The following is a 15488-nucleotide window of genomic DNA, read 5'->3' on the forward strand; positions in this document are numbered from 1 at the left end:
AGAGATCCTGGAAAATATTTCTCCCTGAGTTATAGTGCATGACAAAGAAGGGCAGAAAATGCATCAGAGTAAAACGAAAGGCCTGTATATCTTCTCCTGAGCCTTCTGACAGAGTGAGCTTCTCCCTCCTGTATACACTTTGTTTCAGTTAACTTTTCAGAACTGTGACCAAAAGACCTGACAAGAACAACATAGAGGAGAAAAAGTTTACTTCAGCTCATGGTTTCAGAGTTTCAGCCCATGACCAGCCAACTCCATAGCCCTGGGCCCAAGTGAGGAGGAACATCATGGCAGAAGGGCATGGTGGAGGAAAGAAGTTCACGACTTTAGCAACCAAGAAGCAGAAAGAGAGCTCCACCCACCAAGGACAAAATATAGACCCCCCCCAAATCACACCCTTAGTGACCTACCTCCTCCAGCCACATCCTACCTTCCAACAGTTACCACCTAGTTAATCCATATCAGTGGATTAATCCACTGAAACAGTTACACCTCTCATGATCTAACATTATTGTATCTCTAAAACTTCTTATATGGTCTCACACATGAGCCTTTCGGGGACACCTTATATCTAGACCATAATGACTTACAGCACATTCATCCGGAGATGTTTATGATACTCATCATATGACTATGCCTCATTTATATAACCAACAACTCATATCTCTTGGTTTCTTCAGCACCAGTACTGGGACATTGCAATTTTTGAGTAAATTATTTTTGAACTAATAAATGAATACATGACTGAATTGCATTGACTTTCAATGAATGTTTACTGAGTGTCTACAATCAGGCCAGATGTTCAGTAGATTCTACGTATACCATCGTATTCATAGAGTATCCCAAAGGTACACCACAGACTCATACATTTTTGGTTTCAAGCTGTCAAATCTCAACAATTAAATCATTGACTGGTGTGTTAAAGGGCTTCATCAACACAGATAGATTATTTCCCTATGATTATGAATATTAAAATTCAACATATATTAAACCCAACATGTCACAGGTGAGGCTTTACCTTCAGTACTGTGTGGGTCCCTGAATGGAAAATCATGTCCCTGTCCTCAAGGAGCTTATGATCTACTGGAAGTTGAGCATGGAGATCCTTTCGATGCCTTTACTGAGTTAGTTTTATGCATAGGTTGCAGTGAGCAGAGGTGGGACACTTCACCCAGTCTGGAAGCATAGGGAAGATTCTAGATTATGAAAGGCAAGACGTGAGTCAGGTAAAGTTGAAAGGAAAGCACATGAGCACAGGCAAAATTGTAGAATAAGTTTCTGCCCATGATTATGACCAGAAAAGAGTCATATAGGCATTGAGGCTGGGACTTGTCTCAAAGCATTGTAAATATTTAGTCTGTGAGCAGTGGAGAGACCCTGAAGACCCCTGACACTAAATAGATTCAGAATCTCATGGCAGGAGACTCACTCTGGTGGCAGCAGAGAAGAAAGATTTAGAGTAAATAAGACTAAACACATTCGAAGGGTATCACACATCCACCAGAATGAGGCAAGTTCTCAAACCCACCACGTGCCCATGCATAGTCACATCAGCAAACCTGAAAGCTAGCTCAACATTCATGTTTTAAAATTATTATATGTCAAAAAACTGACTTTACATTTTCACAATCCTATGTCAATGTGATTTTATATTCTTAAGATCTCATTTAAACAGAGAGCTCTCTTGCAACTACTTTTTTTTTTAGTGTTATCTACTCTTCTTTTGTAACAGATGATTCACAATTACCATAATTCACCAAGGATTCAAATTCTACAATGCTCTGGATACTGGATATGCATGGCAACATTCTACCATTGTGCAGGAGGCACTTCACCAAGCCTGGGGCAGCTCATGGGATGAGGCATTTAGTATAGAGACTCCAGAATCCTATGTTTCTCCACAGTCATAGAACTATAACAATTTTTTTTTCCTGAACTTTTAAAATTTTGCTTCTTTGAAGTCTGAGGATATGCCTAATTTTGTCTAACAATCATTCCCTCACTATAATGTTCTCTAACTGTAACTTGCTCCTAAAATTTCAATAATTTCCTACATGACTAGGAAGTAAGTTCTACCTAGGTAAATGGGATTAATTCCCAATTTGAAGTAGCACTGTTCCCTTTACATACTATGAGATAAGTTTTTCAGTGGAAAAAAAGTAAGTATTTATTAAGCATTCTAGATATTATGACTTGTTATCAAATTTGCATCTCTGGTATATTATGTGTATAAGCCTATAGTAGATGGTCAATAAGTGGTTAGATAACTTAATAAATCAAGTTATATTTTTAAAAACATAATTTCTTACCTAAACAGGCAGATCTCTTTATCCAAACATTTTCTTTCTCACATTTATACCAATTATATATTTAAGAAAAACTTTTAAAATCATGTTGCTATACTATACGAAGTGGGATATGTCCTGCTGTATGCTACCTTGGATTCCTATAACCTGTTATAGATTGAACTGGGACCCCAAAACTCATGTTGAAATCTTTTCCAGTTCTGTGGCTGAGACCTTATTGGAAACTAAGATCTTTGAAGATGATGGATTTAATATGTGGTCACTAGGGTGGGTCCCAAACCAATACAATTTTTATTCAAGGAGGGAAATTGGACAGAGATACGCACACAGGGAGAGGTCCATGTAAAGATGAAGGCGGAGATCGGGCAACACATCATCAAACCAATAAATGTCAAAGATGGCCAGCAAAGAGAGGCCTGGATGAGATCCTTCCTCACAGCCTCAGAAGGAATGAACCAACCCTGCTGATGCCTTGATCTCAGACTGCCAGCCTCCGTAGTGGTGAGATAGTATATTTCTATTATTTGAAGCCACCCAGTCTGTTGTACTTTGCTATGACAGGCCATAACTAACATGTGACCTTTTGGACATATCAGTTAAGTTCATATCACTTTTTACTTTAGTGAAATTATTACATATCCATCTCCACTTGTGATCATGAGGTCTTTGCTATCCAATATTAAATCTCAGTATTCTTCATATCTTCATACCCCCTGCATAGGGAAACTATTAATTATGTTCTTAATGTACCTTGCCATACCTCCAAGCTTGATTCAAATCTGTTTCCTTAGAACAGTGTATAGTCTTCTATTATTTTGGTTCACTGAAACTTAGTGATAGCTATGAGATAGTTTCTGCTTTCTTATATTAACATTTCAAGCTCATTTTACTTATTCTACACTGTTCTGCACTTAAATGTTTACAAGTTCAGTCAAAAGTTATTTTTTTTTTCTGGTGCTGGAGATCCAACCCAATGCCTTGTACATGCTAGGCAAGTGCTCAACCACTGAGTTACAGCACCAACCCCATAAATTCTTGACCAGTTTTCCTGTTGTTTCCATGCGAATAACTGTCCATCTCCTGCACTGAAGTTTTTATTGTTCTGTTTTGATTTTGGTCTTTCTCATATCTATTATCATTTATGGAATTGTGACTTATGACTTATTTTATTATTTATTATTGCATTTTCTTCTCTCCCTCTTAAAATCTTTTAATTTTAAGCTCCAGCTATATGTAAATCACTACAAGATACTGCAGATGAACAAAATATTGTCCCCAGGAAATTGTTAGGTGCTTTCCTGAACTTTTTCTTCCCAGTAGTCATGGGATGCTCTCTGCACCTTATCAAGGACCAAATTCTTTTATTTTTTCACTCATGAACGACTTCCCATATCTTCCTAATTTATGAGTTTGGAAGAAGAAATGATTCCATCAACTTTTAACTTAGAACTTCCAAATCACTAGAAATATATCCCAAATTCCCTTTTTGCAGTACCATGTATTCCCAAGTGGACATACAAAATACAGATGCATTGGGCGGTTGAAAATGGGAGGATCACTGGGCTTTTCTGGGCTTCCTTTCATTTTTTTGTATTGTGAATTACACATATTCTTGGTGTAGAATCATCCACCAACCTCCATCACTGTGTAGAGTGGCTGCAGTTGGGTCACTCCCACCTGGGGGTCATAACAGGAATCTGTTTGCTCACTAAGGCTTGGAAATGATTCTTTATCTTTCTGGAGAAACAGCACACTGTTTTCTCTTCAAGCAAAGTTGTATGCTGTGGTGTTATTCTGGTTGTAATTTTTACCTCATTTTTCCCCTCTCAATGTCACATTCATTCACTCCTGTATGTCTTAACACTAGCATTGATTTTCCAAGCACTTCCCCTTACCTCTTTAGAGTATATTTTTATTTTTAGCATGCTTCCTGAATTATTTTCTTTTCTCATCTTCTCCAGGGATTTTTCATTCTCCTTAATAGGCTAGAGCACAGAGGTTCATTCTTGACATCCTTGAACCTTTTTCTAAAAGCGAGATTAGTATGCGTTTAGAGCACACATAATTGATGACTAACTCAGCAGAGAAGACAAACATAGCACATATTCTACAGTTCACTGGAACAGGACCCTCAGTTCCCACACTTCCTGGATTCACTGGCTAAAAATCAGAGGAGGCTGACTTTCAAAGGTTCCCACATAAAGAGATTTCCATATACCCATGTCAAGACATAAATACATCTGCTCAGCACACTAAACATGGAGAGGACTTTTCAAGTAGACATTGTCATGTCTTATAATACAGAATGACCCTTCCTGAGAAAAGCATTTTAAAATAATGCCATCTCCAAGTGAGGACTAGTTAGATGGATTTATAACCTCAAAAGCTTATTTGCATTACTTGTGTAGCATCTTTACCAAGACAACATTATTTTCTTGGCAAAAGGAGATATTTACTGAATATTTACAGTTCCCTTTGCGCTAAAGACAATGTCTACATCCTTTTCTTTGTGCTTTAAACACTTCCCCTCCAGAGGCCTAGATTACTTTGCTTCTTTTGGCCACAACTGCATCCTATCCCTTTTTCCATACTCACCAACCCACCCCCATTTCCAAACTCACATTCCCAAACTCAGCTATTGCACTCACGTCTACCCAACTCTCTTCTTGGATAACAAGCTTTGGAGGCTCCACTAAACCCATGTTGCTCTTATATTTGGGCAGACACATAAAACAATTACACTTTGGGCCATGAGTCATAACTAGACTCAAAGTATCTAAGCATCTTCTATTCTGTGTTTATTTAAATTGGAAAACCCAAATTATGAGTCTTCTTTCAACACTGTTTCTTTACTTATTTTGTGTCTTTTTATGGTGCATATTGAAAAAAGTACACATTATATTGGAAATGATTAAACAGTAGAGATAATAACACCCCAAAATTCTATTAATATCTATAATGACCCAGGCAAAATATATTGTTGCAATAATGGCACCTCCTGTGTATAGGAAAGAGATGAGTGACCCATGGCCACAGACCTTCCCAAACAGACAACTATTCTATGAGGTTGAGATGATAGCTACTATTTCAAGATTTCTTTTTCTTATTTGCATTGCATCCTATAAACTATATAATTTTAAATTATTCTACACAATTGCACCTAAGTATTCTTTAAGTTAAATATCTGTCTACACATTGTCAATTGTTTATTATTTAATTAGTGTTCATAGTGCCCTCACTGTATTTGGAAAATTTTATACACACACACACACATACATATGAGAGAGAGAGAGAGAGAGAGAGAGAGAGAGAGAGAGAGAGAGAGAAGCAGGGAACTTACATGATAAGACTTCACCTTGAACTCCAAACCCACTAGAAATCTACCCCACTCAGGTCCCCCCCAATACCTCAAATTGAGCACAGCCATAAATGCATCTCGTGTTGGTATGGTTTCCTTCTTCCAGGCCTCTAGGGATTTTATGTTCTTCTCAAGATACAGTTCAGATTGCATCTTTTCTGAGTCTTTTCCTAACATTCTCTGCCTCTCCTGAACACATAGGAATCTATCCATCATTAGTACTCTGCAGTTTTTTATGCATGCTTCTGTGGGTTCTTTGGTCAATGTATTATTAGTATTTGTAATGCATGAGCTTCCCTGTCCCCATTTGTCTGTATTGCTTTTGAATGCAGGGACTGTGCCCATCCAGCCCATCCTTTCCCGCACTCAGTTAATATTTCTTTAGTAATTCATCATGAGCCAGACACTACACCTTATGGGAGAAATTCAACAGTGAATAAGAGAGGTTACAGTCTAGTTGGAAGGACAAAAAAATAATAAACAAAAAACAATATCAAAGTGCATTATATCGCCAAAATGTGGCAAATACAGGCTCTCAAAAAATGTTGATAAAATAAGTTACTTTTCCAAAAATCGATAAGCCTTCAAAAACATAGGACAGGAGATACTACATAAAGTCAATCGTCACATGAAGAAATACTTTATTACAGAGCCTGATCCATATGAAGTTATGAGAAAGTGCTGATGGATTCTTGGCACATGTCCCACTTGGTATCAGGCAGAGAAGGTAGATAATCAATTGTCAAATGCTTCATTCATGGTTTTTGTTGTTGTTGTTGTTGTTGCCCAATCAATGGTATTTTCCACACCAAAATTTAGAAATGGGAATAAGCCGCCTGACTTCAACTAAAGACAGAACTCCAGCCAGAGAAAAAGAAAGACTCCCAGCCAAAAGCAAAAACACTTTAATTAGTCGTTTCATTGCAAGATGTTGAATCAGCTCCAACCCAAGGAAACCAAGGCCTTCAAAGTCAGAACAGCTTAAAGAAGAGGAAAAAGATGTTTCATTTATTTAGGGGTTTGATCTCAATCCAATTTGGAAAAGAAAACCTAAAACCTTTTAGGATAATAAACCTGGCGATAAGAGAATGCTGTTTTCCTTTATATGAGAAGATCTAGGCAAGAAAGTTATTTAAAAATCTTTAAAATTTTATAATCAGGGTGCAGGTTTAAGTGATTATTTTAAATGGTTTAGTTAATACTCAGCATTATGTTTTGTGGAATGTTCTGTTTAAATTAAGTTGTTTTGAAGCTCTTTATTCAAGACTTGATTTCAGAAATCTTGACAAATGGCTTTCTAAGGGCAGGCTGTTCTGAGGTGGAAAATATATCTGAGAAAATGTGGAATCATATGTCTTAAATATAGTAAGAAATATGATTTGGAGGAGATTTTTTAATTTTTAGATTGTAAGAATGATTAACAATAATCTGATCAGGACTTGAGTATTTTTAAATATAGTTTACTAGCAGCTGCCAAACACAACAGAGTCTTATCTTTGAAATTAAAAGAAGATGGAAAAATATTTACCTTTTTTACATTTGCACTTGGAGAAGAAAGGGAGAAAAGAGAAGGAAAAACAAGACAGTAGACCCATTTATAGAGGATGTTTCAGGCTATTAAAAATCCTGAAATCACCACACTAAGAAATCACAATGGTTTCTTCTACATGCCAAATATCAACTTCAAAATTAATTATGAGTATTCAAATGTATTCTTCTATTGTCTCCATTTTTCATCCAGTTAATTTATACTAAAACAAATAATATCAATTATTTCATCCATCTTGTCTCTCTTTGCATAGCCAAAAAGACTTTCCACTTCAAAATATGAACTCTGGGGAATGAAAGAGCCTTTTGATATGAGATTTGTATCTTTCCCCCACTCACTTAGCACCAAGTTCCAAATTCTTGCAGTTTTTCAAATATTCTGTTTGTTTTGATGCCTGCCTACTTGGGCACATGCTGTCTTATCTCCATGGACAATCCTGACTCTTTTTCAAGACTTTAGTAACCCTTTCTATGGAAAACTTTTCTAATATTTCTTCTTTATCTGTGCTCTTATGGAAACTTCAGTGATAAATTTATTTATTTAGTTTACATATCCATTTCCTCTAGTATAGTCCAAAGAGTAGAATGTACTCCATTCATCTTTGTATTTCCATAATCTCTATGTTCTAATAACTGAATATGTGTTTAACACACTGAGAAGAGAAATGAAAGTGCAGTTAGGAACTCAGATCTTGAACAATGTTCTCACCTTGTAAGCTCATCCACTCAACTGGTCAACCATTGATCCTTTCTATATTGAAGATTCCTCCTTAGATAGTTTGCAACACAAACAGGAAAGACATATTTGAGCAGTATCAAATTCATTTTGTACACATGCTTTCACATATAGAACAGATGATAAAAGAAATAGTATCAAGAGAACAACAACTTGAACTTTTTTTTTTTTTTTGGTATCAGGAATTGAACCCAGAGCACTTAACCATTGAGCCACATGCCCAGCCCTTACTGTTTGTTTGGTTGTTTGGTTGTTTGTTTTAAGGCAGGGTCTGACTAAGTTGCATAAGGCCTCACTAAGTTGCTGAGCCTGTCTTTGAACTTGCAATCCTCCTGCCTTAGCCTCCTGAGCCACTCGAATTATGGGCGTGCACCTCTTTGAACTTTTTTGAGGTACATATTACAAATAATAGATCTATTAATCTTTAGATTTTTTTAAAAAATGACTTATTTTCATGCTGTCACCAATTGGGAAAGTTCTTTCAGACCATTAAATGCTTTTTAAAATTTTTTCAACGTGTAGAAAAATCTCCAACAGGATGACATAATTTATATCCCATAAACATATCAGAGAGTAATATACATTGGTGTCATGACATGAAGTAAGATATAAATATCAATGCTATCATTTTATATCATAATAATTCATAATAGCCACTAAATTTTCTAAAGCTGCATTTTGCTAACTGTTTATGGATAGTGTGATAAAATGCAAAAAAACCACAGCATTTACCAGACTGGGAAATGTTTGTCTACAGGACAAGGACTGAAATGTGAAGGCAGAATCACCTTCTTTGACCTCAGGTGGAAATGTGCACCTTGAAGGATTCAAATTTTTTATCNAAAAAAAAAAAAAAAGAAAGAAAGAAAGAAAAGAAATCTACATTAGCACAGCCCTGTGTGCTTTTTCAAAGCAAATTCTCAAAAGCAGAAAAACCACTTTACTCAAAGAAAGCAATTCTGGAGGAGAATTACATGCAAATGTGGAAACTGAGCTTTAAAGCTCCACATATCTTATTTCCTATTGAGTCTCATAAGTATCCCCAAAATAGGAGTAGGGAAGCCTCACATCTTGTCACCCTCTCCTATGCCAGGACTCACACAGCTAAGCATCTGATATGCCATGATTATTCTCGTGCACCTGATGCTATTCAGTTTCAATCAGTGTGCTGTAAGTAGCACTCTGCTGCTGCTCCACAGTTCCCAATGCACCTGCTCCTCATGGACTCTACCGCCAGTCCACCCCATGCCACCCACACCTCATGAATGAACTCTAGGAGAGCCCTTCCTGGGCCCCTCACCTCCCCCAACCTACTCTTTCCTCTTTGCGAAAGTAATGATTTAAAAGCCCAAATCTGACCATCTCTCTGCTTAAGACCCTTGAATGACACACCCAGAGTCTTAGATTAAGAAGAAAAAAAATATTCAATCACCTTTCATGTGGGCACACAGGACAAGGACAGCATGGAGTGAGATGTGACTCTGGATCCTTGTTATTGTCAATACCCAGGTTCTGCGAAGTCACCATGAACACTGAGTTAGTGAATACTAAAGATTGTTCCTAAGGATTATTAGGAGTTCTTATGATCCCATAAGGCTTTGGTCACACATTTTCATTTGCCAATCAATACATAACCTTGTTTTATGTGTCTAAGATGCTGTATTGAACATATATTGTTAATTAGTTAATGTTGAATTCACAGCCAGCAGCACTGTAGTAACTTCAGCCTTAAAGAAGCTTCTCCAACACACATTTTCTCCACTGGGTACAACACAGCCTTCTTGTACTTAGGAACATCAGGCAGCACTTCACTACTACATTTGGGGAACATTTTAAAAAGAAAACACAAAAGTGCAAAAAAACCACAGCATTTACCAGACTGGGAAATGTTTGTCTACAGGACAAGGACTGAAATGTGAAGGCAGAATCACCTTCTTTGACCTCAGGTGGAAATGTGCACCTTGAAGGATTCAAATTTTTTATCACTCTGCATATGTACACAAATGCCTTCAGAGTGCTGTGAATACTGACTTTGGGGTTGGAGACAAATCAGTGAGGAGAATTCACAAATGCAGAATCCACATGTTATATAATGATGATCAGCTGTATTTTTAAGAAGGTTATTGCTTTATGTGGAGCACGTATCTATGAATTGCATACATACTGAAGGATGGGGAGCCAACGACCATGTTTCTGCCTATGCTATGCAGTTTATAACATTCTATTGAAGTGTAACTAATATATTAAATTACCATATCCAATTGGAGAGGATTAAGCCTTCTAAGACTCTTTATTCAACTGAGTTAACCACTTAACAAGATTCTAGTGCACCCAGTTAGGTGAAAACACTATAAAATTTTGTTCATACAAAGAATAATAAGATGCGAAAGTATGCCAACAGATCATTAAAGTCAATGTTTTCTGATCACAGGACGTCTTAGAAATAAATAAATGTGTGATTCCTGGACAGTTTCAAAATAACAAAAACCGAATCCATTTGGTAAGTAAATCATCATGGCAGTGAATCATATGCAAATAAATCTTAAGCTCCAAAGACATTTTAATACCATGGGTACTCTTTAAGTTAATCCATGCGGAATTTTAGTACCTAAAGTGAAAATGGCGAGTTCCAGGCTTCTCGCCAATTTCATTTGGGGTGTGAAATTTCTGACTTACAAGCTGAAATTCTTGGAATCTTAAAAGCAAATTTTTTTTTCTTTTTTATAATTGAGAATGGCCCTCCCATCCACAAACTGACCTACTTCCTTTCCCTAGCAGTTAGGAGGGAGCAAGAGTGAAGAGGCATGAAAATGACCTTGGAGAGTCTGGACCTCAGCCCAGCCCCAGCCCAAGTCCCACCTCATGACCAGCCACCCTTTGGTGAATGAATAGTTTACAGCCTGGAGAATGTCACAGTACATGATAAGTCGGGGAGCCAGTGCCACCAAATCCCCATCCCAGTTTCTTTAAGGTAAAAGGGAAAATGACACTCGGCTCTGGTGTGCCCTTCTCCAGCTCCTCGCAGGGCTTCTTCCTTGCAGGGTGGAAGCTTCACAGCCTCCCCAGAGCTTGCTGACTAAGCAACCTCCTAATGTCACTTTTGTGATTTCTCACTTTGGAGTATTTTTACCCATGTGGGAGGAGAAGGGAAGAAACATGCCTTGGAAGGAAGGTGATGGCCCCTCATCCCTTTATCGAGCGAAGGCACAAGAGGAGAGGAAGAGAATTCTTTAGGAACACACAGATTCTCCCTCCCCTCATCTCGACCAACTTGGCCTGCATCCCCTGAAATTTCAGAAGGAAGGAACTGGTACCCTGTCCTCATTTGAGGAAGCTGAAGAGGACTGTGGACAGAGCCTGGCTCTTGCACAGGAAATCTTACAAGCCAGAGAAGGATCCCGGCACACGGTTGTGACTGAGGCACTGTGGCCTGCAGTCCTACACCAGGCCAGGAGTGGGCCATTCAGGGTAGGGATCCTGTTCTGGCCAACAGCACTGCATGGAAGGGTAAGGGGATGTCTACAGAAAGATGCAGGTCATGCATGTTGGGCAGAGATTCTACCAATGCCCTTGACCTGAGGAAGGAGTCACAAGTGGCCACCCAGAATAAAGACTCAGGCTTTCTCATGGTAGTTTCAAGTGAAAGGCTCCAATTTGAAATCTTAAGGAGCCCAAAATATACTACACAAAATGATCCAGACATCTGCACAGAGTATGAAGCCACTCAGCAAAGTAAGAATTGTCCTATCCCTTTACGTCTCCCCTCCTCTTTTCTCATTGCAGGAAATAAAGGCTTAGAAGATGGGGCCTTCCTGCCCCTCCTCTCTTCTCTGCCTCCAGGCTGACCTGGGTCTGTACCAGAAAAAAGTCAATGCATTGACATTAAACCAAATCAGACATATTCAATAATTCCTTGCCCTGGACATTAGGTGTTTGAAATTGGGGTTATTCCTGCAACTTCAAATCACCATGAGGATGTGATGTGCATTTTCCAAAAATAAACAGAAAATCTCTGGGATCTGTCAGAAACTTCATCCAACATCTGAGGAACAAAAACTCCATTGAATAAAAGGATAAGGAGAGGCAAAATAAAGTTTTTTCTTATTTTAGATCTGATTCTTGTTTGCTCAATTCTCCTATCCACTCATGCATACTTAGAAACGACAGGAAAGATAAGGTTAAGTGGAAAACCGCCTCACTGATTACCACCAGTCAGAAGCTTAGGAAAAGAACGTTTAGAATATTTAGAAACTCTCAAATCAATGTCTTCATTTAGACTTGTCTGGGTGAGAGCCTTGTATCTTTCAACCTAAAATCCCTCAGGCTTCTATGAAGAAGAACATTCAAAGTGGAATGTCCACCACCTCACATCTTTCTTCCTCTGTGGTTCTATACTTGGGTCCTTGCATTATTAGCTATTTTATTCATACTTTCATTAATAAATAAGCAGGAGAATTTGTTAAAAGCACTTAGTACTTTGTTGAGCACAAGACATACTTATTGTTATTACAAACTGGTCAGTGTAGGGGAAGAAGGAAAGAGGGATTAAAGAGGAGGTCAAGTGGATGCCTCATCACACATACAGGTCTATGCCAGCCTGTGCCATGTTCACAGCCAAAGATCTGCAGGTTGACCAAACAACCATACATGAGGGCAGAGCATTTAGTCATATTAGCAGGCACTTCAACACGCACATGGAATCTGGTCTTCACTCAATCATGTAGACTCCTCTGGAAAACAGGTGGAGAGGGGTTGTTTTGAGGAAAGTGCATTGAAGGGACATGGCATCAGAACCTACATGCATTACTTGCAACTTTGGGAATTTGAAAAAGCTATTTAATTTCTTAAAACTTCAATTTTATTATCTGCAAAGTAGAAATAGTAATCATAAGTCTACTATAGAAACTAATGGAATAGATCTATGTCCAGATCCATCCCTGTCCCTCCCATGGTCAAGGACCAAGGTGCTCATTCCCCCAGCTATCTGCTGGATCCCCCCTCTAGGAATTGCCCTCAACCTTCCCTACTCCAATGGCTCATTCATTGATCCACGTTCAAAACATCCAAAATCCAACCCCATCTCTCCATTTCATTACTTCTGCTATGCCTCCAGATCTCTCACCTACATTGTTGTCTTTTGACTCCCTCATTCTTCCCTTGACACCCTGAATGATCTCTTTAAATCAAATTAGGCTTTGTCCTCCATGGATTCTCATCTCTTAGCATAAAAGCCCAAATCTTTATGAATGCCTACAAAGTCCTACACATTGTTCCACCACTAATTATCCTGAACAGAGAAACATTTGGAGATCCAATACTCTGTTCTTGTCACTCCAGCTATAGGATAGCCTCCTTGCCCTTGGTTAGACATGCCAGGCATGCCTCAGACTCAAGGTCTGTCCATGTGATTTCCTCCTCTTAGAATACTCTTCACCACATGAATTCCTCCCTTGCTTCCCTCAAGTCTTTGTGCAAACGGATCCCAATATTGAGGTCTTCCCTAGCCACTGTACTTAAACTGCAACACCCTAACCCTCTTTAATGATTATTACCATCATCACACTAAGAATTTTACTTACACAGTATTTTATCCACAGGGATTTGTTCCAAGACCCCAAGTACTCAAGTCCCCAGCACCTACATATAGTAAATGTCCAATTTATTGATAGAATGAGGAATTTCTCCAGAAAAAGAGTAACATTTTTTTTCTGTATATATAGAATAGAATTCAAATACTCCTAATCTATGTGTGTAAATATGTGAATACCAAAGTAAGAACACAGTACTTAAACATAATATATGTAATATAGTGATATTATATACATAAAGGCACATAGGAAAAAAATCTGTGGAGTTAGATAAGCAATGGCAGCAATGCACCTAACAACTGATATTGTCACCATCTAGTCCCTATTTCATCTCATTTCTGTGAAATAGAACCAAAGAATGACACATTTAATTTATTGTGATATCTTCCCTTCTTTGCCCAAGAAACTGATAAGGAAGGTCTGTGAAATTCTAAGGGCAGCTGCTGCCACACAGTCTGAAATTCTTTTTCTTCTTTGCAATTTCTCAAGTGCTAGGGTCTCTGAATGTCTAATCTTATTATTGTTTTCTGCAAGAGACACTGAGCCTTGACTTCCTTTTCAAAAGACAAACACTGTTAGTGTTGGGAAAAAATCCTTTGTCTTCTAAATTTCCCTGGATTTTCTGTTCCCCTTGCTCCAAGTCGGGCTTCTCAGGATTTACATGAGACTTCTCACCCAGTTGACAAAAGCCGGTGCTGGATCCGTTAACAGAGTCATCTCCGGCTTTAGCTATTAGCCCACAATTTGCTGTGCTGTATTTGCCAATGATTTCTTTGCCCGGCCAAATGACTGGAGTTCGCATACTTGGCAGTGGAGTGAAGGGAATGGATCTCCCAGCAACACCTGACAGAGAAACAAATGAGAACCAGAAGCTCTTTGGTTTCAGTGATGCTCCAAGCCTCCAGTTTTGCCAAATCTCTCTGTTTGATGGCCAGTCACTCTTTGAAAAGAGACAGAGAGGATGAAACACAGAAACAGTCACAGCCCCCATCTCCAGGCACTCTAAGGAATGTGACTGAACCATCTCAAGCCCTATTGAAACTTTTGCATAAACTCTAGGGATCAATCTCCCCCTTGGCATGTGAGACAGCTTTAATTCAGACCCTGTGAATAGAAGGTACCCACTGATTGTCCTCACAGATCATCTCTCACACCCCAAGAGGACTTCACTGTTGTAGGTCACTAGAGAAAGCGACACAAGGATTTGAATAATTCAAAACTGAGCCTTTGGGCATGTAAGGTACTGTGAAAAAAAAAAAAAAAAAGCAAAACATTCCAATGTTAAAACCTTGGAAGAAACAGATGCAATGAAAAAGCATATTCAGATGCCCCCAAGGCAGGTTAAAAAAAAAGAAAAACAACTGTAGTGTTATAATTGTACAGTCTTAGGAAGTCCTTCAGGGACTTCCTTTAGGATAGGAAAAGATGCATATAAGAGCTTCATAGCAAAAGCAAAAGTTTGCATGTTGGGGTCCCTCTCCAATTTCAGAGGGCTCACAAAGAATCCAATCATTCTAAACTTGGCAGATCTTCAGTGGGAAAACAGCCCTGTCTCTCCTCCAACCTCTGGACATGCAGGTGGCTTGGGTACTATTTATGTTTTGATTGACAAGTGTGTGCTCTGTCTAGATAAGTAGAGAAGCATCTCTTGCAAGGATGCTTCAAAAGAGCAGCTGCCTGGGAAGATGAAGCAATGCCAGGATAGTTCAAGAGCCAATCCAAATACCAGCAATGGAGGTAAACATTAACAGATGAGACAAGCTCTTGAAAAAGGAGACGTCCTCTCAGATCCCACAGTGTGCTAAAGAGAGACAATGTGACAGAAATGTCTTATTTATTTTTCATTAAAAGATCACCCAACCAAGAAGTATCATCTTTAAGGAATTATCTCGGTTTATATTATTTGTACTTGTCATATTGTTCTCAAACATGGAAAAAAGCGGGGGGGGGGG

The 15488-nt window shown here is 38.5% G+C and overlaps 1 long non-coding RNA gene across 1 annotated transcript; it reads right to left on the reverse strand.

The window, feature by feature from the left end:
* Nucleotides 1-392: 392 nt before the first annotated feature.
* Nucleotides 393-12608, reverse strand: LOC125616123. The gene is made up of 4 exons (XR_007346753.1): nucleotides 9381-12608; nucleotides 7922-7981; nucleotides 2633-4333; nucleotides 393-1196 (listed from the first exon to the last, which is right to left on the reverse strand). It is a non-coding gene; the product is annotated as an uncharacterized LOC125616123 (long non-coding RNA).
* Between the last annotated feature and the right edge of the window lie 2880 nt (nucleotides 12609-15488).

The sequence above is a fragment of the Marmota marmota genome, unplaced genomic scaffold (assembly GCF_001458135.2).
Source record: "Marmota marmota marmota unplaced genomic scaffold, marMar, whole genome shotgun sequence".
In the NCBI taxonomy this organism is placed as follows: domain Eukaryota; kingdom Metazoa; phylum Chordata; class Mammalia; order Rodentia; family Sciuridae; genus Marmota; species Marmota marmota.